This window comes from Sus scrofa, chromosome 12, assembly GCF_054392235.1.
Source record: "Sus scrofa isolate SSC_HxYL_T2T_F1_AM1 chromosome 12, Sscrofa_HxYL_maternal_Yorkshire_Landrace_v2.0, whole genome shotgun sequence".
NCBI classification, from domain to species: Eukaryota; Metazoa; Chordata; class Mammalia; order Artiodactyla; family Suidae; genus Sus; species Sus scrofa.
This window is the reverse complement of record NC_139394.1, coordinates 2,900,362-2,926,773: the sequence shown is the minus strand read 5'-3', so window position 1 is coordinate 2,926,773 and position 26,412 is coordinate 2,900,362. Positions and strand designations below refer to the sequence as shown.

The 26,412-nt window shown below is 56.3% G+C and overlaps 1 protein-coding gene across 1 annotated transcript in view; it reads right to left on the bottom strand.

Moving 5' to 3' along the window:
• The window catches only part of RBFOX3 (RNA binding fox-1 homolog 3), a 429,284-nt gene that overhangs the window by 260,348 nt on the left and 142,524 nt on the right, over window positions 1-26,412 (bottom strand).

The window sequence follows — 26,412 nt, the reverse complement described above, 5'->3', positions numbered from 1 at the left end:
GCATGTGTGTGTGAGTGTGTGGTGTGTGTTTATACCTATATGTGAGTATGAACATGTCTGTAGTATAATTCCTGCCAATAGGCCCCCCAACCCCTGGTCTCCCCCAGAGTCAAGATTTTCACTGTCTCGCTGCAGCCAGAGAAACAAGCTACCGCTGTCCTGTCCTTCTTCCATTCCCAAGAAAGGGGAAATTGGGTATTTTCCCTAAAGGCTCTTCTGATTTAAAAAAACAAAACAAAACAAAACAAAAAAACAGGAGTTTCCGTTGTGGCGCAGTGGTTAACGAATCCGGCTAGGAACCATGAGGTTGCGGGTTCGGTCCCTACCCTTGCTCAGTGGGTTAAGGATCCGGTGTTGCCGTGAGCTGTGGTGTAGGTTGCAGACGCGGCTCAGATCCCGAGTTGCTGTGGCTCTGGCGTAGGCCGGTGGCTACAGCTCTGATTCAACCCCTAGCCTGGGAACCTCCATGTGCCGCGGGAGCGGCCCAAAGAAATAGCAAAAGTAAAAAAAAAAAATAATAATAATAATAATAAAAAAAAACAATGGAAGAGAGGGAGCTGCCTGAAAAATGTCACTTGCAGATGGAATACAACAAGGAGAGATACCAAAACAAGAACCAAAGCAAACCTAGACCGCCAGACTCTCCTGGTGAGGGAAGGGCTGTGTGATCCTCAGCAAGACAGTGTCACGCAGGGCGGCCTCTTACCCAAGCTTAGGACTGGAGACTGTGTTCTCTCAATTCCCCTGACCTAGAACCCAAGTTCCCCAAAAGGAAGGGTGCTGAGTGAGTCTCTGGGTGGAAGACTAGCCGTGGATCTGGCCATCCCTTAAGAATTCCAAAGGCATTGTGGGTCCCCACGTCACTCAAAAGTCTTGGGGTGATGGGGTGTGGGGAGGGTCCACAGACAGGAAAGTGTAGGAAGTTACCAAATGCCCCGTCTTCCAGCCACAGGTAAGGACAGCAAGCCCCATCCTTTCCGAACAACCAGGTGGCATGTGGCAAGCAGGTTTTCACGTGGAATAAGGAAAGAAGGCTCTCAATGACGGCAGAGTCATGACCAGAGACTGAAGACCCACTTCCTTCCCCTTTCCAGGTCCACCCCTGGCGGTGGGTGGGAAGCCTGAGGCCGCTGGGCTGCTGTCAGTGAGCCCACTCGGGCCCCCGGCCCAGGAAGCACTGGCACCTGCATGGCCAGCCTGCACTCTCTTCTGGGGCCTGGCCAGAGGCCACTCATGTTGGCTTCCACAGGGCACACAGCTGCCATGCCATCTGCAGCACAGCCGGCAGCCCTGGGCCCTGTGCCCTTGGTGAGCGGCCCTTGCCAGCCTCACATGCGCCGGAGGTGGAGATACTGGGACCCACCCGGCTACCTTGAACAGGTAGGCGGGGGTTCTGGGGAGGGGTGAGGTGGGCATGGAGGGGAGCTGGGAAGCTGTGCAACAGGGGTGGGGTGGGCGAGGCAGTGACCTCTGAAGGGATGGCCCAGGACAGGGTACAGAGGGGAACGCAGGCTGAGTCTGAGTAGCTAGAAGGAAGCACCCTACAGGCCCTGCCGGCCTTAGCCATGCAGTTCTTCCCGGGCCTGGTGTACCGGGAAAGCCCAGGCTCCATCCCAAGCCTCTCAATGTCCCACTCGCAATCAGAGACCTGCCAGCCGTACTTTCTATTAAATGCAAATCAGCAATTGCCTCGCTGAAGAGCAAGAGGGAAAAAACCATTATAAACAAAATCTCTGCCACCATGGAGACCATTCAAAACAGCCCACCCACCGTCCCGCCTGCCTTCCGAGAATAACGTACAGCTGAGTTCCTGCACTCCGCATTATGATTACTTTGTAATGATGAATAATTTCCTCCTGTCCATAGAAAGACAGATTAAGGCACAGGCCTTTCCAAACGAAGCCCCCTTTTAGGATGCATTTCAATATGCAAATGAGTTATGTCACAGTTCACCCCTCTGTCCCACCTGGTCTCCCCATCTGTCTCTGCCTGCCTGTCTGCTCCAGGGTCACGCCGTGGATTCTGAGGATGCCAAGGCAGGTCCAGGAGAAGCCTGGCTGGGCTCAGGGACGGCTGCTGGAGGAAGCAGACCCCGAGAGGGAGCAGTCAGGCACCACAGAAGAGGTGTGTCAGGGAAAGGCCCACACAGCCCAGGTTCTCTGCTGAAGAACAGCAGGCTCCGGTCACAAGTGCAATGATGGAGGCGACATCTGCCCATTTTGCCCAGGCAGCTCTTAAATACCCATGACTGCAATGCCTGGCAGGGGCACTGGGATGGAGCCACGGCTGCAGGGGAGGCTGGCACAGTCCCACCCTCTGTCCCCAGAAGTCTCCCAAACCACTGATTTCCCCTGCTGCTAACATACAGGAAGCCACTGCGGCCCAATGCCACCTGGGTGAAGGAATACAAACCACGCTACAATCACAGCTGTCAGGCTGCAATTTCAACTGCACAGATCTGGGTCTGGGGCACTCAAGTGACTTCTGACACCATTCAAGTTCAAGGCCACACCATGCCACCTGCGAGGACTGCGGAGCTGGGGTCCCTGGGCCGAAGCCCTGCAAAGCGGGACAGAACTTTCGTGTTATTTTAAAGCCCAAATGGGTTTCAAAGAGGCAAACCCCTGGCAAGCAGAATCCTACCCGGGGTTGGGCAGCATGCAGAGCCTGGCAGGGATGACCAAGGGGGTCTCCCTGTAGGAGAGTCTGTGTGTGCTGGGGAAGCAGGGGGGCCATGGGGGGGGTATCTCTGAGCATGCTCAAGACCCCAGGAGAAATCTGCTCATGCTGGAGCCAATTCCTTCCATCCCCCAAATGCAGATGCCCCTGACCCCTAAGGATCTCTGCTCCCCATGGCTCTCAGAGGGGCCTGTACCTCCTTCCACCCCCTCCTCCTCCTCGCCCTGCTCTCTGGGACCCACAGGACGCCAGCAACAGAGTCCTGCCAGACCTCTCCTGGCAGGGCTGGGCTGCCCCCAGGTGCCCACCAAGACCAAGGATGGGTCACAGCACAAGCAGGAGGGCTGAGGGGTGGCAGGGCCCCGCCCACAAGCAGCTGCCCACATCGGCAGCTCTTGGATCAGGAACTGAACCTGGGGTGGTCCCTGGCCAGCCGTGCCTCGGTGGGAGCCCCTGCCAAGCCCTGTCCTGCTCGGCCCACCGCCCAGCCCACAGCCCCCTCCCTCCCTCACCATAGTGTCAAAGGGTCTCCGTCCCACTGTCTCCCACTCAGGAAGAACGCCACTGGGTTCAGAACCTGAGATGACCATAGGACCCAAGGCTTCAGTTGTGGGCCCACAGGTGTACCTACAGTGAGAGGAGACCCACCCTGCCACTTGACTGGAGGTGGGCCCTGGCGACAATCCTAGGAGAAGACTAGCCTGGGCTTAGAAGAGGCCGCCGCTCACATTTCAGAAGCCCTGGGGCCTGTCTGTCTGGATGCTGACCCCTTAGCCTGGCAGTGGAGCTGGCTCTTTTGTGACCTTTAGAATCTGAAGCAACACAAGCAAAAGCCCCTAGAAGCGAAAGTCTGGAGAGGCCACCTGTGGACCAGGGAACATCCTGTTTCAGGGACGTGGCTTCCCTTTGTGCTGATCACAGCTGGCAGGTGACCTCGCAGATGTCTGGCTGGGCATCTCACACCTGGCTGGCAGGTCGGGCATAACCTCCCTTCTTCTTGGGATCCCTGGACATGGTTTGGCATGGTTCCCATGCCCAGGAAGGGAGAGGGTAGCCCTGCCCTGCTCACCCCCTCACCTCTGCAGAAGGTGAGCATCTCTCATCTGGTGACGGAGCAGCTAGGGAGGCAGGAGAGGAGAGAAGCACCATGAACAACCTGCAGGTGTCACCCACACAGCTTGGGGTGGGGGGGGTGGGTCCTGACCGAGGTGAGGTGCTCCTCGTTGCCGAATTAAACCACCACCAGCAGCAAAGTCTTCAGTGCCACCCCCACCCCCGCCTCCCTGGCCAGTACCCCTGGTCAGAGGCGGGCTCTGCAGTCTTTCCTGAGGACTTCAGAGAGGACACCCTGGGCCCATCACCATCCCCTTCAGGGACCAGCAGGAGCCTGGCCTGTCCCCGGGTGTTGAAAGTAAGCGTCCCTGCGGCCTTTCTTATGAATCAAACTCAGCCAGGGAAATCCAGGCTCAAAGGCCAAATGGACCACTCTACACCCTCAGGGTGACTGTTATCGAAGTACAGAGAAGAACAAGAGCTGGCGAGGATGTGGACAAGTGGGAACTCCTGTGCACTGCTGGTGGGAACGCTGAAAAGTGCCGCCACTGCAGAAAACAATCTGGCAACCCCTTGAGAAAGTAAACTTAGAACTACTGATCCAAGATTCTTCTTCTGGGTACATAACCCCAAAAAGCGAGAGAAGGGACCTGAATAGATACGCGTACACTCGTATTTACAGCAGCACTATTCACGGCAGTCAAAAGGCAGAAGCAGCCCAAGCGTCCGTGGACGGAAGGGAGCAAACAGAATGCGGCCCATCCACACTGTGCAGCCCATCCAGCCTTAAAAAGGAAGGAAGTTCTGACCAGGCTGCAGCACAGGCAGACCCTGAGGACCTCATGGTACATGAAATGCGCCCATCACAAAAGGCCGATCCTGCATGCTTCCGTTTACATTAGGTGTCTGGGATGGTCAAATTCATAGAGACAGAAACAGGACGGGGGTGCAGGGGCTGGCAGAGGAGGCGGGGGGCTAGTGTCTAGGGGGACAGAGTTTCAGCTTTGGGAAGGTGAAAAGCTCCGGAGAAGGTGGTGCTGACGGCTGCACAGGAATGTGAATCTCCTTAATGCCACGGGATTATGTCCTTGCTAAAACTGGTTAAACGGGTGAATCTGGTGTTCTGCATGTTCTACCACAATGTTTGAAGTTAAAAAAAAAAGTCTCTCGGATGTCCCGGGCTTCCTCCAGCTGCAGACTCCCCCTTACACCCACCCACCCACCCACGTGCACGCACACATGTGTTTCCCAAGCTAAAAGTCAGTCAAGGTCTTTTTCCAACAAAAGAAAGTACCTGCCTCCCCATTTTCTCCATCAGATGGTCCCCTAAAGCAATTTTGCAAAAAAGGATCCAAACTATGCCTACTGATCTTAGGTGAGGAGGCAAGGTCCAGTGGGAAAGCTGCTCGTTGCTGCTTCCCAGTCCGATCAAGTGACACCGTGTGTGTCAGCCCAGTGCCTGCTTCTTGTGGCCGAAAGCAAGAAGGACATGCCCACAGGCCCCCAAGCACATCAGGCAGCTCCGGGAGGCTTCTTAGCAAGGAAGATCAAGCCGGAACCTCAGAGGAGGATATGGGGGACAGATGGGCACTAGGGGGACAGACCAGGACCAAGAAGCAGGGAGATGGCAGGAGCTATGCCAAGGGCCCACAGTGTCCCACTCCGCTAAGACCACCTGAGCAAGAGACTTGGGAGAGGGCTTCCCACCCAACAGAGTGAACGAGGCGACTGTGCAGCAGGGTGAGACCTGGTTCATTCGGGACGCAGGTCGGCCTTGGGGGCAAGAGCTTTAGCTGGGTCAGGGTGGTAGGTTCAAAGGCAGTGGAACCTTTCTCTGTGCTAACTCAGACCCAGCTATAAATGCATCCTTCTTTACAGCAATTCTACTCACATTCTGCTGGACAGACTTCAGGAGCCCTGGGTTCAGGGTGGGTGAGACGGCTACTGGTCTTGGGAGACTGGGTCACCCAAGCTTGAGAGGAAGAGCAGCACCTTCTGAACACCATGGACTCCTAGGAACATTCCCACGGCAGCTGAGCCATTACCTGCGCTTTCATTTTCCCTCGCCCCACCTCTCTGCGTCTGGGGGCTGCTCTGCCAAGTGTGTGCACGTGTGCATGGACATGCAATCCTGTGTTTCATGCACATGCTGCTGTGAATGCCTCCTCTGCTCATTAAGATTTATTTTTCCCCTTGGGAGGCCTCTCCCTGGGTCAGAATGCAGCTCTGTCTACACTCTGAACCGTCCACAGTGAGAGCAGGCGCTGTGTACATCCCCAGGAACACAGAACTCCAACCACTAATCTTCCTCTCTGCCATGTGCCAATGGCCCTCAGAGGGAAGCGCAGACAGCTGAGGGCACGCCAGAGCCCCACCACGACCAAGACCTGGGTACCCGCAGGTTTCATGCGCATGTAGGAGGTCAAACCAGAACTTCAGAAAGTGCACAGCAAGCAACAGGGGTTCACCAGCTACTAACAATGGATGTTTGTGTGTGTGCATACGCCTGTGTGTGTGCGGGGGTGTGTAAAATGCAGAGGCACCCAGGGCCTCTCAGCACACAATGCACGCAACGCGGCCTTTTAAACAACATGATCTTGGAGAAGCACCTCAATCTCTGACCCTGAGTGTCTTCATCTCGTCTCCACGGGGGAAAGAGACTTACCTCCCTCCCACCAGGAAGCCCCCTCGGGAGTGACTGCCAGGGTTCAGACCCGACGCCGCGTGTGGAAGCGCCTTGGAAAGCACCACGGAGTTCGAAGGCGCGGTTATTCCGTGCACGTCCGGGAAGCCCCGGGCAGCCCCCGTGCCTCCCTCGCCTGGAATCATTAGAGATATAAGATGAACAGGTGTGTCTCCTTTGAGACAAATCTGATGTTTCAAAAACACAAACTGGCTGATGATTCACTTCACAAAAGGTTCTCTTCGTGTGGAAATGGATCCGTCCCAAGCACACTCTAAATACACTGCTATTTTGAAAATACCTGCTGACCTCGAGGTGCCTCAGAGCTGATGTGCAGCACTGGGTCAGGGCCTCCCGATCAGGACGCCCCTACCCAGCTGGAGCTGCGGGAGGAAAGTGGGCTGTGGCGGGGCTCTGCTGGCAGGTGCAGCAGCCCCCCTGACGTCTTGCTCCCGGCCCCCGTCCAGGCCCTCTCCGGCCTCTCTGGAAAAGGTGATGTGCGCCTGCCTGCCCGCACCCCGGGAGCAAGGCCCAGGCTCTCATGAAGGTTTGGGGGCTCTCCGAAGGCAAGGCGGTTATCAGCTGAGACAGCAAAGCTGAAGCCCCCCAGTCCTTACTTTCCAGGCCTTGGCCCCCTGTGCCCCTTCTAGTGGCTGATTTTCATTGGTATGTTTTGGCTGCAATAAGCCATAACTGTGGGTATAACCTGAGCCCTGTGAGTCTTTCTAGGAAATTACTGAATCTGAGGATGGTTTCAGAAGCCCTGAACTTGAAGTTGGTGTCAGAAGTGTGGGTGCTGCTTCTAACAGGATGGAGCCCTCAGCTCCTGCAGACAGGGACTGGGGGCTCATGGGCAAGATGCCACTCTGCTGGCTAAGCATTAGGGACCCAGCCCAGTCCACAGGCCACACCCATCACGTGACAGCCCCTCCATGAGGAAAGCATGAGGTAAACAGTCCACAACAGGAGAGGTGCGTACACATCACATGGACGTGAAGCCCAAGGCACAAACCCTGAGTGGCTGGCACTGGGGACCGAGCAGGGAGGCCGTAAAGGTCAACGGCCCTGGGAATGTGGGCTCCGGGCCCTAGCACGAGGGCCCCAAGGACTTCTAACCCTGTGCATCTGACACGGACCCCAGGTGACCAAGCAAGACAACACGGCCCCAGGCAGCGATGCTTCCTCCCGTCCTGGAGCAGGGGTCTCCTTGAGGCCAGAGGAGGGTGTGGCGAGAGCCGGAAGTGAGACGACCAAGGGAGAGGAAGCTGGGGGGACTCCAGTGAGGATGGCCCGGAAGGTGGACTGAGGGTGGAGGGAACCAGGCCAGCTTTCCGAGTTTCTGCATCGCCCCAGCCCACTTGCCCGCGGCATCCACCCATATCTGTACACGCTCCTCTCACACGATTTCAGCTTTTCTCTCAGAATCACAGGAGCCTCTTTCCCACCCCTCAGGCAGGTCTAGAATAATGAAAAAGGAAAGAAAGCGGAGGAAAAATGCCCCATTTTTCAAATCAATGTGTCCAAGTCCAAACTATGTCGTCTCGTTTCATTAGGGCTTGCTCCCCGGGGCTCCAGGTAGAGGGGCTCTCCTTGGAGGCCCGGCCTCCCTTCCGAGGCTCCCTGCTCCCCAGAGGCTTTGGGGGGCAGGGGGACATGCGGTGGAGATGCCATTTCTGCCCAAGGTTCCGTTTTCGCGTATCCATCAAAGGCCGCCTTCGGGGGCTGAGTGATGTATGGAACCAGCTGTGCCGAGGGCTTTATTAAATCCCGCCTGGCTGAGACTAGCAGGGAAGCGTACTGGCCGCTGGCTTCCATGGTAAACAACCACCAGTCCTGAGGGGCTGCATCGGGCTGTGGTGCCTGGGGATGGGGCGCCCGGGGGGAGGGGGGGAGGAGGCATGAGGGGCCTCGCTTGCACTTTTAGCACATGCTAGGTTCTGGGCCAAGGCAGGACTTAGAGCTGGGGGAGCCCCCTGGAGAAAGGAGTGGGCCTGGAGGGAGAGGAGAGAGAGGTCAGGAGAAGCCCCCTGCAAGCAGCCGTCCTGGAGAGGTGGTGGGGCGGGAAGAGGGAAGCCGTGTGCCCAGCAGCTGGGAGCAGGCTGGGTGCACGCAGCCGGAGGGCTGCTCAGCAGTGGCTGCAGACCCACGCTTTCCCTAAAATGTACCTGGCCTTCCTCGGCATCCCCACCACCCGGACACGCCCGACCCGTCGTCACACCACCTCTGCCTGTATCTGTGCGCACGGCCCCTCCCTGCCAAGTGTGCAGAGGGGCAGCCTTCACACGCGGTGGTTCACACCCCCACCCCAACTCCTGCCCAGAGCTCCTGCGGACGGCTCTGTGCCACTGCTCTGGCCTGGTGCCCGCCAGGGTTTCCTGTCCAGGCTGACCCCCCTTGCCCCTTTCCTCAGACACCTCTCGTTCCCGTGTAGCTGCTGCATAGCAATGCCACCCTGGGAAAGGTCCCCAGCGCCCTCCAGAGTCAGAGCGGGCTGGGCCAGGCGGGGCGCTGCTGGAGTCTTGGCCTGTTTCGGAATTGCACACATGCCCCTGCTGGCCCCCACCTGTCTGGGTGCCCAAGTGGGAAACCTGGGGCTCTCCCTGGCTCCTCTCCCTGCATCACCATCTGCCGTGAATTGTGCCCCCTCAAGATCAATATGTTGGCGTCCAATCCTCAATGGGACTATTTGGAGATGGGACTTTAAGGAGGCAGCGAAGGTGAAATAAGGTCATAAGACGGCGGGGCGGTGGGAGCACGACTTGTTCTGATAGGATTAGTGTCCTTATAAGAACAGACAGCAGGCGTTCCTGTTATGGCTCAGTGGTAACAAAGCACACCGACTAGTACCCATGAGGACACGGGTTTGATCCCGGGCCTTGCTCACTGGGTTAAGGATTCGGTGTTGCCATGAGCTGTGGTGTAAGTTGCAGATGCGGCTCAGACCCCACATTGCTGTAGCTGTGGTGTAGGCCCGTGGCTGTAGCTCCGATTCGACCCCTAGCCTGGGAACCTCCATATGCTGTGGTTGTGGCCCTGAAAAGTCAAAAAACAAAGCACAGCAGAGAGTGCTCTAGCATACTACACACGCACAGAAGACAAAGGACACATTCACGCCTACACACACACGCACGCGCGCGCGCACACACACACACACAGAGGCACACTCTTCCTTGAGGCTACTCTGCCCCCCACCCCAACCACTATTTTCACAAAGGCAGCCAGTGGCAGGGCCACATGACTCAGGACATGGTATATGTGGCTTTCTGGCCATGGCTGACACTTCATCTGATGTGGCCACCATTAAAACACTGCACCTGCAAGGCCTCTGATGGCCAGCCATCCCAGCCTCCCCTTCCTCCGAGAGTGAGTCCAGGCCAGCTCTCCCACTCAGCCTTAACAAAGGCAGCCACAGGGTGGCTACCCCCACATCCACCTGCTGCCTGAACTATTTCTCTCTCTCTCTCCCTCCCTCCCTCCCAGCCCCTGCAGGTGCCCGGTCCCCCTCAAAGTCCCAGGGTGGCACCCCACAAACAATCCCATCCCCACAGTTGCACCAGGGAGCCATGTTTGTGCTGGAGCCCCTGCCACCTGGAGGGGCTACCTGCGGGACACTCATCCCAGCTGCGGTGAGGGAGGGGTGTGTGCCATGCTGCAGCCTCGGGGACCAGTGCCCCTTCAGAGACTCCCGCCCCCGGCCTGCCTCCGGGCCTGCAGCCGCCCACCCCCCTCCTCTCACATCCAGCTGTCCGGAGCCTCTTGAGCTGGTCTCACCCAGCCACCTGTCCCTCACACGGGGCTCCCCACCCCCTCCCACGCCCTTTCTCCTGCCAAGAGGCCGGCCCACTTGCTTCCATTTATCTAAGTCTCCCTTCTTTAAAAAAAAGACCTGCTCACAAAAACTTCTGTGGCGGCCTTCGTGCTCGGGGACACCATCTCCTCTGCATTCAGGGGCGCGATCAGCCACAGCGCACCTGATGTGATGAACATCTGGGGACTGGAGGATGAAGACCACACTACGGAACCGGCCAGATTTTGTATCGATTGTCACGACTCGTCTGGTCCTGCCGGCAACACTAAGAAGCACAGAGGGTGCAGGTGCCTGGGGCTGCAGGCTGGGCCCCAGAAGCAGGGCCCGAGTTGCTGGCCTGGACCAGTGAGCAGATGGCCTCCCCTGCTCACCGCCCGCGCCCCCCCCCCCCGCAACATCATTGTTATCTGGGCTCTGAATGGCAGCTTCCTTCCCAGGCACCTGTTCTGAGTCGGGTAGAAAGCTGACTCTCATTCCAATACCCTGCCCCACAGAACCAGGAGCTCCGCTTTATAGGTGACAAAAGCGCGAGTTGGTGTCTCGCTGGGGTCACACCCTTCATGAGTGGGAGCCAGGATTTAACTCCCACTCTCTTGGGTTCCAGAGCCCGTGATCCCTGCACTTCTTCTTCTTTTTTAGTTTCAGGAGGAAAGGGAGAGTTTAAAAAATTAAACACAGTCTTTCATCTAGGTACCCATGCTTCTGCTCAACCCAGGTTCTGTTCTTGACCTGACAGCTGGGCTCTGTGAAGGGAGGGCAGTGGAAGGGGGGCAGGGGACACAAGGACATGGGCCTCCAGTACCCCAAGCCCCAGCAGATGCTGCACACAGGAGGTGCCTGGTGATGGGATTCTGGCACTTAACCGGCCCCCGTGGAGACATGCTGCTTTCCCTAGCATTGTACCAGGACAGCAGGGGCAGCCGCTGGCTTTGGAGGTGTTTGATCCCAACAATAGCCCAGTCACTCAGAGAGCCACTGGCTGATGAGAATCTTAGGAGACTGAGCCTACCTGAAACATCTTCGAAGGGAAAAAAACACATAAGAAAAAAGTGGAAAATAAGGATTCAAACCTATGCCTAAAACGCTCCAACATACCAATAAGTGGAAAACCATGCCTACACTTAAGGAGTCTCTCCAACCCACAGTTTATTTAACTGTCCTTTTTAAGAGACTCTTAATCAGAAAGGTGATTTCAAAATCAAATATGCTTTTGAAAGTACTTTTGTTCCTAGAGTAAAGTATAAATATGATTTACCCTATACTATGCTCAACAAATATTATTTCTCATCTGCCAACAGACTCCCTTGTAAGAGCACGGGGCACGAGGTCAGGGCCGACGAGCCGCACATGCACCAAGCACTGAATTCTGATGCTGCCTGCAGACATCAGCCTATCGACATACGTTTGCTAGGAACATAGCAGGAAGGGTCAAAGAGTGGAAGTTAATTGGAATCTGCAGTCAGAAGGACAGCCTGGAATTTCCAAAATCAAATCAGAGAATCGCTCTTTTCTGCCAAGCATAAAGCTTTAAGTCAGGCCTGAGACCACGCTCATAGGTGTTAGCTTTCGAAAATGATGGAGGCATCTGGGGCCCGACAAACACAGAGTGTGAAATAGAACCTGCGTAAACACACGGGCAATTCTCACTATTCACGGACTGATGTTCTATCAAGTCGCCACCAACACTGAATCAACCACCGGGTTAGCTCCTGGGAGCCTGTGGCCACGACAACTTTGTCAACCCCATCAATCCATGACCATCTCAACCGCTTTAAGTGCACAGTTCAGGGGCGCTGAGGGCACTGACATTCGTGTGCAACCATCACCACCACCCAACTCCAGACCTATTTTCATCTTGCACAAGTGAAACTATGCTCATTAATCACTAAGTCGCCCTCCCTTCCCTGAGCCCCTGGGACTTGCCCTTCTACCGCCTGTCTCCATGAATCAGACTCCTCTAGTGCCTCACATGAATGGGGATCAGAATATCTGTCCTTTTGTGATTTCACTCAGAATAATGTCCTCAAGGTTCCTGCATGTTGCAGCAGATGCCAGAATTTCTTTCCTTTTTAAGGCGGAATAATAGTCCATCGTGTGGATGGGCCACATTTTGATTATTCATCCATCCATGGACACGTGGGTTGCTTCTACCTTTTGGTGACTGAGTGATGCTGCTGCATTGAATACAGGTGCGGAAATAACTCTTCAAGACCGTGCTTTCAATTCTTTCGAAGAAGTGGGATTGCTGGTAGAGTGCTCTTTATTTTTTGTTTGTTTTTCATAGAAATAAACATCCACATAGAGCGTCACGTTTTGGGCCAGGCCACAGAAGCCAGCTTGGCTTGCAGCGGGGAGACCAGGTTTCCAGGATGGTGGGGAGCCTGTATCTGTTCACCAGAGGCCCACGTTCACTCTTAAAGGGTCACGAATGGCTCTTTATTCACACACAACCTGTTCGGCTAGAACTATTACCTTATTTGTTTCAAGTGGAAACAAAGGACAATTAATTAATTTGTTAATTATTCTTCCCTCCTTTCCACACACACTGGTATCAAAGGCCCCACGTCCCAGATGTGAAGGGAACAAATTCGTTTACTGATGAGGAACCAGGGAGATGCCCTGAGGCAGGGGAAGGAAAAAAATTAAAAAGCAAACGAGGTACACGGTTTCAAAAGGAGACCTAATTGGAATAATCCTAGAAGCTCCACTGGCTCCTCTTCTCAGAGACGAGTAGGTCTGTGGGACAAGCCCCAGCATCTGCAAGGCTGGCTCCCTCCCGGTCTGTGCTCTACGTCCAACTTGGGAAGTGCCCAAAAGGAGTGCGTGGGTAAAACACCCAGCACACGTAGCTTTTGGGATTTCCTCTTGGTCCCCCCCGCCCCACCGCACCGATGACCCAGCCCCGTGCCCGCCAGCCCCCAGCACTTGAGGAGTGCGCTCCAGGTCACCCCACGGGGCACAGGCACATTCGACTGGCAGGCATTGGCAAGAGCAGCGAGCTCGCCTGTTGGAGGAGCGCTTCTGCAGAGAGACAGCAGACAGGCGGTCGCACACAGGGACCCCCGACACGGTCCCACCTTGCCCTTCTGAGCCTTGCCTCTGGGCCAGGACCCCTTCGCCGCATCCGCACCTTCACCCCAGCGACCCAGGACTCAGGCCAGTTGACCTGGACAACGTCCCTGGGTAGTGTCCAGGGGTGGCCCCGCCTGTTCACGCCTCTCATCATGTGACTTTTCAGAGCCTTCTGCGGAAGCAGAGTGTACTTCCCACCCCTGGACATTGGGCTTGGCCGCGTGACCAGTGGGAGGTAAGCCGATGTGAAGCAAGCAGAGGCGACAAAGTGTGTTGGGGGTCCTGCCTTTGCCATGCCTGGCCGAACTCCCCCGGAGTGGCTGCCCAGCATGGAGCCACAGGGGCAGGCCTGAGCCCACACCAGAGCAGGGAGCCCGAAGCTTGAGCAGAAGCATCCGGCCCAGCTCAGCCCGGATCAGCCGGCACCCAGGCGACTTGCAGACACACCACAAGAATACAGGCGGCTCTAGAAATTCAAGGCTAACCCTTGCTTCTAGGGGAAATACAGAACCCTGATCACATTTCCAACAACCTATCAATAAATAAACCTATTTTGTGTGTGTCTCTGTTTAAAATGCCTTTTTTAATACACACTGTTAATTCATTCCATTGTGCTCACAGCCAACAGCACCATACATAGCATGTGCCTGAATGGAGCTTATCCAATGCGGTGTTTTCTCTGCAGGGTGCATCGCAGCCTCCTGGCACTTAGGGACAGCGGACACACCCCAGCACTATGCTCAGGGCGATTCCAGCAGCGAAATCACCAACGAAAAGCGCAAAGATACAAAAAGTGTGGTACGAAACTGTTTCCACATGACAGCTACAAGAAAGCAGAGCCTCACCTGTTCAGCCTCAGCCAGGAACACCTGCGGCAGAGACTCAAATTTTTCAATGCTCTTCTGCACACATCTGCAAAGGATCATGGAAATGCCATTTGTATTGATTAAGGGGTTACAAAGAAATGTTATTAGCAAGGAGGCAAATTTGCAAATACGGAATCCGCAAATAATGAGGGTTGACTGTAAATTATTATCGTTCAAGGCCACTGATTTATGGGGCAGTTGGTCAGGTGTCAAGAATTGACTGCTCCATGTGATGATGACCCGGGATCCACACCCTCAGCTTCCAAGACTGGAAAACCCGGACCTGTTAAACGACCTGGGACAAGCCGAAGACTCTAAAACAAACCAGGGTGGCAATCCCTGCACAGATGTCAGAGTGGGAAACAAAAGCCCACAGCCCTCTTTCAGGCAACACACCTCTCCCTGACTCTCCATGTTGCTGCTGCATCACATCTGTCCATGGCCCCCAGTGGATCTAAGCCCAGGTGGAGAAGGTAGAAAGTGGGCTCCTGTCCCCAAGGGGTCTCAACATCCTTGGTGTTGCCTTGACAACAATTTGAGAGAAGCATCTTGGCCGCTGCCTTCTACTCATCGGCTAGGGTACCGTGTGTGGGCTTTAGGATTTGAGGTGTCGGGAGTGGGGGGGAAATACCAGCATGCCAGCCAGGGCCTCTTAAAGGCAGCTGGGCCGAGCTGCTTACTACCGCAGGACAGCTCTGCCTGCAAAATGCAGACACTTCCGTGCTGAGAGACACTGAGAAAGGCTGACGGTGAAGGTCATGTTCATTTTGGATGATGTGGAATCGAAAGGGGGATGAGCAGTCCCGTCTACTCGGAAATCACAAACCCTGTCAGAGCGAGGAGACGGAAGGCAGGCCGGCCAAAGACGAGCAGCTCGTCTTGCCTTACGCCCCTCAGGACACCCGGAGCTCCTGAAAAGGGGAATATTGTGAATGGTCTCGGCTGTCTTTGGCACCCGTGGTTCTGTCTGATGTTTTTAGGGGATCAGCTGGGAGGGCAAAGGAGGCCCAGATACCTTCTGTATCTTACTTGGGAAAGAGTGGATTAAAGTCATGTTGCTTCAGATCCCTATTAGTCTGAACTTTAGGGAGAGCTGGATCTTGCTTAGGTACACAGGTGGGGACAGAGCTGCTTCTTCAGAGACAGGCTTGGGAGCCGTGGGGTCAGGTATCCGTGGAGCAGGCTGGAATCCTTGGGGAAGCACTGAACGCTCAAAGAGTAACTATGCCCATTGCAAGCTGACTGGAGTCCAAGCAAGTCAGGAATGCAGTTCTAAGTCAAAAACACATGCCTCTATGTACGAAGAGGCCAAAGAAGGTGGCACCTCTGCAAGCCACCTCTGCAGAGTTTTTCTCTGTAAAATGAAAGGACGTGCCCTTCATGATCCCAAAGCTCCCCCAGGTTTTATCTGACCTGGGATCCCCAAAGCTGGCCCCACGGTGCTCCAAGTGTACGAGTACTTCCTGCCCAGCAAGGGGTAAGAGTGAGTTCTTGAAATAACTGGTTTTGCAAGGGGCACATTCCCTGTTTCCCAGGGCCAGGCAGAGAGGGGGAAGGAGACAAGCTTTTCTAGGGCCCTCCCAGGGGTAAGATGTGCCCTATGGGAGTTCCCATCGTGGCGCAGTGGAAATGAATCCAGCTAGGAACCACGAGGTTGCCGGTTTGATCCCTGGCCTTGCTCAGTGGGTTAAGGATCCAGCGTGGCTGTGAGCTGTGTGTAGGTCACAGATGCGGCTCGGATCTGGCATTGCTGTGGCTGTGGCGTAGGCCGGCGGCTACAGCTCCGATTCGACCCCTAGCCTGGGACCCTCCATGTGCCCCAAGTGAGGCCCTAAAAAAAGGACAAAAGATAAAACAAACAAACAAAAAACCAAGATGTGCTCTGTGCCTCTGGCCTTCTATGCCCGCCTCAAGAAATCGGCTCTTGGTTTAGAACCTCTGTCTTGCCGAAGATGGCACATCATAGAGGATTTGAACTTGGGCTCTGGGATCAGGATCACAGCTTGGCCACCCACAAGCTGTGTGACCCCAGGCTAGTGGCTTGCCCTCTCTATGCCTCACTTTATCTATAAAAGGAGAAGGACAGCAGCACCCACTTAATCAGGGTGGTCGTGAGGTTAAGTGAGGCAATGCAAGGAAAGGGTTTAGAGCAGAGCCGGGCATAGAGTAGGCGTGAATAAACAGTTGCCACGGGGCTCAGCCCCTGGGCCCTCCACGCCTGCTTCCAGGTCCCCGCCGCTCTGCCGGTGTCAGGCCCACACTAACTTGCGACTGCTCGCTTACAGGTCCTCTCTGCACAGGCAGTTCTTTAAATTACTACCGGCGTGTGGCTTGTCCCTGGCAGCCTTTAAAGCCCGCGCAGCCACCTCTCTCGGCCACCTCTCACACCCCGGTCAGCTCCTCCCGCAGCCCTGCTCTGTGTACTTGCGGAACGCAAAACAATTTTAACACTGTTCTAAGCCCAACTTAATTAGGAAGGTAAATCTATAACAACAGCCAAATCACATACTATACTCCAAATCCAGGGAAACGCCATGGGGGACATCCTGGGGGCTCAGATGCTCCACATCACAAAATCCAGGGCCGTATTCCCCCCCAGCTGTCTTCCCCCCTGCTCCTGCGCCCTCCCCAGCAGCCTGCACAAGAGTAGAACTGGCTCCTAGCTTGCCTGGGGCCAACATGGACGTCTCCATGTCAGGTGGCTACACACAGACGGTGGATTCTTCTAGAAATGGCAGTGACCACTCACTCAGCAGACAGCTGCTGGCCATCTGCCCCATGCCAGCAGGGCAGAGCTGCACGGGGCACGTGCTACCCAAGAACCACCAGCTCTGCTGGGTAGGCAGATCCATTAGCAGCTGCCCCAAGGTCGTATAGCAGCCCTGCATGCAGGACAGATGGGAGAGGGAGGGCTGATTCTGAAACTCCAAAGGGTGTGGCCTTGGGTCTGCTGAAAGGAAGAGTAGAGCTGTGGGGGGCAGTACAGGGGGGAGGCAGGCAGAGGTACAGATGCCTACTGGCAGAGGGTACCTTCAAAGTCCAACACCTGTCCCATTTGGAGCCCTGGTCCATTTGTGAAGTTCAAGTACACCACCTCCCTTTGCTGCCTGCCCCTCCCAACCAGGGCCCGAGTGATGCTTTTGCCGGGGCAAGGTGTAAGCAGGAGAAGGGAGGGGCCTTGCTGGAGCCTTCCCCTTTCCCCTGGAAGGAACCCCCTTAGAAACAGAGGTGCCCAGCCAGCGAGTCTAATTGAGATAGGGTTCTCATTTCTGTGCCTAGCTTACCTGTGACTTCAACCCCCAGGTGGCGCTGGCTCCCCTTCTTCACAGGAACCCTGGGAAGTTCAGGGTATCTGAGCCCCTGCCACCACCCTCCTCCTGCCCCACCCCCACTGTCCTGTCTGGCTTCACCATGCTGCCCATGCTGCCCCTACCTCTGCTGACCTCCCTGAGCTCTGGGGCCATCCCTGGTCTGGGAAGAGGTCTGTTGTGACCTCAGTTGGTCCCGGAGGTCTTGGAGGGAGATGCCTCGACTGACAGCAGCCCATGCAAGATATTGTTCATTCAAAGCTCCAGGGGACAGGGGCGCGCTTCCCACCCCCTCCTGCAGTTCCCTTTCTCCAGAATCATAAAAAGATGATTAAATAAATAAAGAGCACAGGAGGCAGCTCTGTAGTGGGAAAGCCCACAGCACCTCTGAGCTGAAGTTGCTGATCGCTGTCACCCAGTCACGCTGCCTGACACCAGGCTCTGGGGTCACAGAGGGAGGGTAGTCCAGAGTCAGGAGACCTCATTCCCAAAACACCAGGCTCCCTAGACACCCCTTCCACACACAGCAGTCACCCAGCTACATCTCCGAAGCCCGAGTCTCCAGACACATGGCCTTGAGGAGGCGTCTGGCCTGGCTGCCTTGTCCTTTGGGGATCTGGGAAACCGTCTGACCCAGTACCCAGTAGACCCATCCTTCTGCAGTGAGCAGACCTGGAGACACACGCATACACGTGCGTACACAGACAGGGCTCCACAGGATATAGCAAGTTTAAAAACAAAACAACCTCCTCCCGTACAGCACAGGGAATTCTATCCAGTCTCTCGGACTGGACCGTCATGGAAGACAACACAAGAAAGGGGCTGTATGTGTACATGCATGGGTCACTTTGCTGTATAGCAGAAACTGGCACGACATGGTAAATCAACAATAATTAAAATAAAGACTAAAAAACAAAAAACACCCCCCCACACCTGCTTCTAGGGCTGCTGGATGGGGTGTGTCTGTGGAGCTCCTGCTGTGCCACCCCCTGAAATGGGTCCAAACCCCACAGGCCCACAAGTCTGCAGTCACTGGGTTTCACGCCCTATCTCCCTCTTCCCCGTTGTCCAGCCCCAACCGGCTCCTCCACAGAATGAGATTAAACATGAAATAAGATCCCCCCACTCTCGTTTTTCATAGAGGAGCCTAGAAGGATCTGGAGGCAATCCATTCCCCTGCTCTCCAAGAGCAAATGATGAGCTCCCTCTCCTGTGCCTGGCTGAGGCCGATGCTTCCCCAGCTCTAAATGCTAATCTCCTTCACCTGGAGCTTCGAGAACAGCTGGAAAATCGCCCCGCACCTTCCCCCTCCCTGAGCCTGGCCAGGACCACCAGGTGCCAGGGAAGGCTGCTTGTCTCAGACTCCAAGTCAGACCTTGCCATGGATCCCGAGACGCCACCTCCTGTTCCTCCAGTAGGGAGGGATCTGGTGGGAGAGGGGCCGGGGAAGTGGGGACACAGAGGGAGAGGTGGGTGCAAGGCATGGTCGGGGGCGGGGGGGGGCTGAAAGGCCCTGCTGCATCTGCAGCAGGAAGAGGGAATGAATTCGGGGTGTGCAATCCCTGCTGCTCAGCATTTGGGCGTGTGGGTCAGGAGCAGAGAGCTGGGGAAACCTCATTCTCCCTCCTCTCCAAACTGCCAGCTTCTTTACAAATTCCCAAGTTTTGATGATTTTACTTTTACGGTTCACATTTTCTCCCAGCAGAATCCCGGGATGACAAGGTAGAAAGTCTGCCTTGATTAACTGCCCCTCTGGTGCCGAGGCAGGGCCTGGCGTGATAAATAGCAGGAATAAAACCGAGAGAGGCATGAGGCAGGCAATCGCGGCCCAGCCGTAAATCCCAGCTCTGATGGGGCCCGAGATGAGCTGGTTATTTTATGGAGGGAGCTCGGCTGGAAGCAGAGCTCACAGAGCCAGGGGGCCTCCCCGAGGAGCCCCCTCCCTCTCTAGCCCCAGGACCCCTCCTCCCTCCTGGTTCTCAGGCAGTGGATATTGTTTAAGTAAGATAGAGTGGAATCGCTCTATTGTATCATTGATTTTTAATAAAAACAGGTAACATGCTGCAAATCTGGCAGTTATTTCATTTCTCCTCTCCTTTGCCCAGATGTCCAGTAACTTCCCCCAAGGGCTTCATCCAAGGAGCAGTGGTGATGACTGGTGCCTGGCAGGGGGCAGGCCCTAGGTTCTGAGAGGTTTCCAGGGGGTCTGAGCTCTCCTTTGTCACACATGCATGCACAAGCACACAGTGCACCTATGTGCACACATGCACACGCATGAACACATCTGTGCATGTGAGCACTCGCACACAGGCCAAACACATATACTCTGTACAGTGCGCACACATGTGCTCGTACACAGACATACACATACACACCCATGCATACGTGCACATGCACACACGTGCACACATACACATAGAGGAACATGTGCCTGACTAGCCGGTGAGGAGGGACAAACAAAGCCTGAGCTCTCCTCCCAACCCAACTCTTTAGTCTCTGATGACCTTGAGTCTGACTTGAATAAGCTAAATGTTCCGGGAGTGGGAAAAGGCAGGTGTGTGAGGAAAACAGGAGCAACGGCAAAAAAGAGGACAAAGGAATGGGACGTGGGCCTAGAGGAATGGGGGTGAGGCGTGGGCTCCCCCAGATCACGAGGAGCCTGAGCCTTGCACACTCAGGAGGGGTCCTCTTGAGCCATGGGCTGAACCCGTGTGGCAGCAACGACACTACCCACTGGCCACACCAGCACCCGCAGCCACATCAGGCCTCCCAGTTTGGCCGGAATTACTGAATGCAGTTGAAGCTCTGTTTACTTGTTACCATGAGTTCGCAGCATCCATCCAGCCTGCAGGAACAGCAGCGTGCTGAGGATGAGCCTGGCACTGCATTTCGGAGCATTTTCACAAATGGGGTCACCTTTGGGTGGCACATTTCCTATCCCCTGAGACAAGTGCCATCGTCCGCATTACATAAACAAGTGGCCTGAGAAGTGGGGACTTGCTCAGGGCAGGCCTCACTCCCTGCCTGACCTCCTGGCCACCTCTGCAGCTGTCCACCTGAGATCCCCAAGCTCAGGGCAGAGTAGGAACCTCTGTGACACCTTCACCAACCTCTCCCAGAGCAGCTCCTCCTCATGTTTCATTAAGGCCTCCCCAGTGGACTTCACTCTAAACCCAGAAGCTGCAGCTAACTCACCTTGGAGCCCTGGACCGTGCTGCCCGCCCACTGGCATCTCATGGCTGGAAGCTGGCCTCTGCCTGCTGCTCCGGCGCCCCCAGCACAACATGAAACTGGAGCCTCTTCACCTTGGACCCCACCCCTGTGGCCAGCAGGGCAAGCCAAGCCCACCTCCACTATCAGCATCCAAATCCCTGTTTCCATTCATGGCCTCCCTTCAGTCAAGAGTTTGTCCCCTCAGAAGCCTCCTCTTCTCAAAAGGAGCCTTAAAACCTCTTTTCAGGCCCAGCCCCTGCAAAGGGAGCTGAGATGGGATTCTAGTGCCCAGTGGGCTGCAGTTGGGCAAAGGCTGGGAATGTCCCCACAGCCAGCTTCGGCCCCAAGTCAGCTTCTCGGAGGTCACACACACCAGGGACACAGGGAGGGGCAAAGGGACCAGGCCTGCAGGAAAGGATGTCGAGCAAAGATCTGTGGAGGGAGAGACTCATCTGGGAAGGGGCTGCAGGAGTGGGGCAGGATCACACCCAGAAGGAACAGGCTGGCGGGGGCGGGGGCGGGGGCGGCTGGACCAGGCTCCGACCAGGGCCTGCATCCGGCCAGAGCCCAGTGGTTCCCGCTGGGTCTCCTCCCTCTCGGGGCCTCCAGGTCTGCAGTGGGCTGGACAGCACCCTCCCCCCGCCCCCGCCAAAGTCGTGTCTACCCAGAAGCTCCGAATGAGACCTTAGTTAGGAAAAAATCTTTGCAGATGTGATGAGCATAAGCGTTCAGTTGAAATCATCCCAGACAGGCCCCAAATCCAATGAGCGTGCCCAGTGAGAGACAGAAACACACACGGAGGAGAGGGCCACGTGATGTGTCCACGGGCCAAGGGACAACACACACTGCCAGCAGCTCCGAAGCTGGAGGAGGCCTAGAGGAGACTCTCCTTCCAGTCTCCAGAAGAACCAAGCTTGCGCTCACCCCAATTTCAGACCTGGGGGTCTCCTGAACTTTGAGGGGATACACGTCTTGTCTTAAGGTGCCCAGTTTGTGTGATCTCCTACAGCAGCCCCAGGCGCCCAAACAGTGTTCTCTTCCGAGAAAAGAAGGCCCCAGCTGTAATGGGCTCCGGGGTGGATACGGGGTGAGACACGCAACGGCACCACGTCCCCGCTGCCTGGGCTGGCTGTCTGGCTGCGCCCGGGGCTCGGGCGCAGGAGCCCGAGAGCAGGAGCACTCCCAGGGCCGTCGCTGCTTCCAGGCCCGTTGTGAGCACTCATTGACGGCCTCCGTGTGAGACACGCTGGCGGTCACCCTCCCCGTCTCACAGAGAAGGAAATAGATGGAGGCCGCTCCGTCAGGCCCCACTCAGCCCCCGCGACCCCGGCTCACCTCCAGGGCCCCAGACGCGGGCACGGGGCTGCATCTCGGCCAGGGACTTGGGGGAGGCAGGGAGGGAGAGAGGGCCTCGGGGAAGACTGGGACGGCAGAGAGGGAAGGAGATGGGCCTGCACCTTCGGCCATTAATTTCTGTGACCTCAGCAGAAGGATCAGGGTCCCATGTGGGTTGGGGACCAGCCAGGACACGCCCACACTGTCACCTCCCCACACAGCCTGTTCACCCTCATCACTCAACACCCAGCAGCTCCGTCCAGTTCACACCCGTTTGCAGGACACTTTCTGAGCTCAGCGAGGCTGGGGAATGGCTGGACACGTGTCACCAGCTGTGAACTCACTTCTCTCCTGACAAGAAATCTACACTCGCGGTGCGAATGGGCTGAGCTCAGTACCCCGTGACGTCCCGGGTCAGCACAGAGCCCCCCGACTGCCTCAGTGCAGTCAGCTCTGAGCCGCACGACCAAGCCCTCTGGGCCTGCCCTCAAACCCTCACCAGCCTTCTTCCCGCCTCTCCTTGGGTGCCCAAGACCCCCCAGGGCCCCCCAGTGTCCCTTGAAGTGACCTACCTTCCTTCTGGCCCTTCACAAGCCCTGGGATCCCCGCATTTGTCTTGTACCAACTTGTATTTGCTCCCAAACCCATGGTCTCTACAGACACTGTAGAGCATCTGAACCATACAAAGAGTCCCCGGGATCAGCCTCGTCACCCCACAGAGAAATCCCAAGCCCGGTAACAGCCACTCCCACTCTCCCGGCCCCCGGCCCCCGGCGACCCCTAACGGCTCCCTGTCTCTAAGGGATGGCCTGTTCTGGGCATTTCGCATCAACGGAATCGACACTTTGTGGCCCTTCACGACAGGCTTTTTTCACGGAGCATCACGCTTCAAGGGCCACCCGTGTGGTAGCGTGTGTCGGGACTTTACGGCTCTTGACAGCCGAATCCCAGCCCACTGGATGGAGACATCACATAAGGGTGACCTGTCCATCTACTGATGGACGTCGGGCTGTTCCCACTTTTTGGCAACTGGATAGTGCTGCTGTGAGCGTGAGGGTACGTGGTCTGTTTCGTCGCTCTTGGCTCTATTAGGGAGTGCGTTTTCTTGTAAAGAGGTCCCCACTGCCCAGAGGCAAAGCCAAATGAAGCTCAGGACCTGGGAGCAAAGGATCCAAAATGAATTTTCTAAATGGAAGTGGCCTCAGAGAAGGATCGATGCTCCTTGGCCTTTCGAGAGGCACCCAGAGCTCACAGACGCATTTCTCTATTAAACCTTGGCCACAGGCCCGGGAGGCCGCCCTGTCTCCCTGAGCACCTCAGAGAGGCGCCAGCACTGGCAGCCCTCCCGTCAGGATCGCCTCGCCCCACAGGCTTCCTCCCAAGACTCCCCTTCCCGCCTACACACGCCCGGGCCCACCCAGTGTATCACCTGGCTCAGCCCACCCTGCTTCCTAGGTGCAGGCTGTGTCCCGGCCGGGGCCACGTCGCAGGTCTGAAGGCCACCTCGCATGGCGCATTCCAAGTCTGGTTTTACCCCCAGGACACCTGGCGAGGCCTGGAGACATTTCTGGCGGTCACCACTGGGAGACACCATTGACATCCAGTGGGTAGAGGCCAGGAATGCTGCTCAACATCCCACAGGAAAGGCCCCCAGGGGAAGACCCTCGGGCTCCAAGTGTCGACTACGCCAGGTCTAGAAAACTTGCCTGGAGGTGACAGCTCCTACAAGGCCCTGAGTGCCTGGCTGCCTGGCCACCCTCGCCCCTGTGGGGTTAAGACAATGCTGCTTCAGCTGTCCCAGGACTCCAAGGACACAGATTGCCATACTTCTGGAAAGTCCCAGAAGCTCCTCTCCCCGTTCCAAGCCCAGCACAAGTCTCTTTCTGCTTCTGCTCCAGGCAGCAGAGTGACAGATCCTTGGCCAGGGCCTGTGGGGGGCAGGAGGAGAGGGCTGGTGTGGCCCAGCCTGGGTCCCACACGAACGCCCCGCGTCCTCATGTCCAAGGCCAAAGCCCATGTGGGGTGAGGGCAGGGGACCTTGGCCTGGGCCAACCCATCAGATGCCTCCCCCACTCTGATATCTCCCAGAACCAGCCTGGAAGTGGGGTCACTCCCTTCTGGGTGTGCAGCAGGCATGTGACTCCATTAGCAGTAAACACTTAAAACAGCTCAATTTTTATAGCCTGCTTTGGGCATGTCACCTTTTCTCGATCTATCAGAGCCTCTGTAAGTGGATGCAGCTCCGGCCCCAGTCAACTTCTGAGAGGCCCTTGAGCAAATCTCAGGGCTCAATCTCAGAGCCACAGGGAAATTAAACTTACAGCCTCAGCCTGCTGCCCAAGCAAAGTTCTACAAATTACCTCCCCACTGCCCTGCAGGCAGCCAGCACTGTTAGCCCTCCCATCTGCCGGGACAAGGCCGGCACCGATGCATAGCCCCATTTGACAGAAGGACCCCTGAGGGGCAGAGAAGTAGGGAAGCTGCAGGAGAGTCAGCAGGTTGAGGGGCTCAAACCCAGGACTGCACTCCCCAAGTCTAGCTCAGCCAGTGTCCTGGTTCCCCACCTCTAAGGGGATTTTGTTGCAGGCAGGAGAGCAGTAGTGAGGGGTTTCTGCTGTCCACTGGACTCTGGGCCACCTGCTGCTTAGCAAAGCACCTGTGGCCAGGCCTGGGGCCAGTGGGCATGGGCCCTACCTTGGGTCAGCTGGAGCTAGAAAGCGGTGGGAATGCTGGAAGGTGAGGGCACAATTGGTGCGGAAGAACCAAAACTGAAACTTGGGACTTTGTAGTAGGTTGACTTGTGTCCCCCAAAAGGGTATAACTAAGTGCTAGCCCCGGAATCTCAGGCCATGACCTCATTTTGGAATAAGGGTCTTTGCACATGTATTTAAGATGTATCTAAGGTAGGGACCTCAAGATAAAATCATTCCAGATTGGGGTTGGCCCCAAACCAACGACAAGCGTCTTCATAAGAAACAGAAGAGGAGGAAGATATACACAGAAGGTCAGATGATGCAGAGGCGGAGGCGAGAGTGACATGGCCACAAGTCAAGGACGTCGGGGTCTCCAAAAGCTGGAAAAGGCAAGCCAGATCCTCCCCCAGAGCCTTCAGAGGGAGCACAGCCCTGCTCGCACCTTGATCTCAGACTTGCAGCCTGCAGGACTGTGAGAGAAGAAACTGCTGCTCTTCTAAGACCCCAGTTTATGGTCTTTGTTGACACGGCAGCCCCAGGACACCCACGCAGACACATTTGAGGACCGGGCTGAGGGGCTTCCACTTAAACCCGTTCCCAGGGCAGGGTCAGAACCAGGAGCCTGGTCTTGCCATGAGCCGGAGGACAGACACGCCCACCCTCCCTGGCTGGTTGGTGGCCCCAGCCTACGGGAGAACAGCCACCAAGAGCCCCTCAAGGGGGCTCCCTGACGAGAGAAAGGCCCAGTGTGATGGGCCTCTGGGGTTACTCTGGCTGGAGTTGGCGCTCTGGGCACTGGCCGGGTGATTTTGCCAGTCACTCTCATGTCCTCCTGCCTTAGCCACTGCATGAAGGCCGCTTTGCCAGAGGGTAGGGGTGGGTACCCAGGAGCCCAGGGCCCTCTCCCGGCCTTCCCAGAGGTCCCCTCCCAGTGAGCAGGAGGAGGGCAAACCTCCCACGCTGGGAGGCGGGGGAGGAGGCCCGGGGTCAGTTTCTGGCACTGTGCTCCCTTTGGTTTCCCTGAAGAAAACGAACATCTAATTACAGTGGGAATGGAGCAGAACGTATCCTGGTGAAGGCTGTGGGGACTCGTCACTCACCTCCCATGTCCCTTCTACTCTCCCTCCTTCCCACCCCACCTCCCCAGAGCCATGCCACCCCCTGGCTTCTCCATGCCAGGCCCCACCCCGCCCTCGTCACTGGTGACACACAACCCACGCCAAGGTGAGTCAGCAAGAACTCCTCAGGCCCCCCCCCCCACCCCACCTCAGTTGCTCTAGCCCAACTGGTAGAAAAAACAAAACGAAAACGTTCAGAAGACTCCGACATCTTCCATCCAGAGCCATTTCAGCATTTTGCATAACTGCCAATTAAGATCAGTTTTCATCATTCAATTATGGAGAAAGATTCCTATGTGCTGATCAGCAACACGCGCACACACACCCCCACGCGCACACACGCTTTGTGGATCTGGCCACCTGGAGACCCCACGGAGCGTTTCCCTTGGCGGACGTCGTCGTCGTCGTCTGGATGCTGTGTGAGCAGCAGGCCCCGCCCACGTGTGCACACGCAGCCGAGCACAAGGAAGGCCGCGGGCTGGCAGGAGTGGACTCAGGGGTTAAAGTCACGGTGGGTTGCGCCGTCCTTGCCGCCGTGCAGCAGGGTCAGCACATTTCCGTTACCAGCCACCCGCTTGTTAATT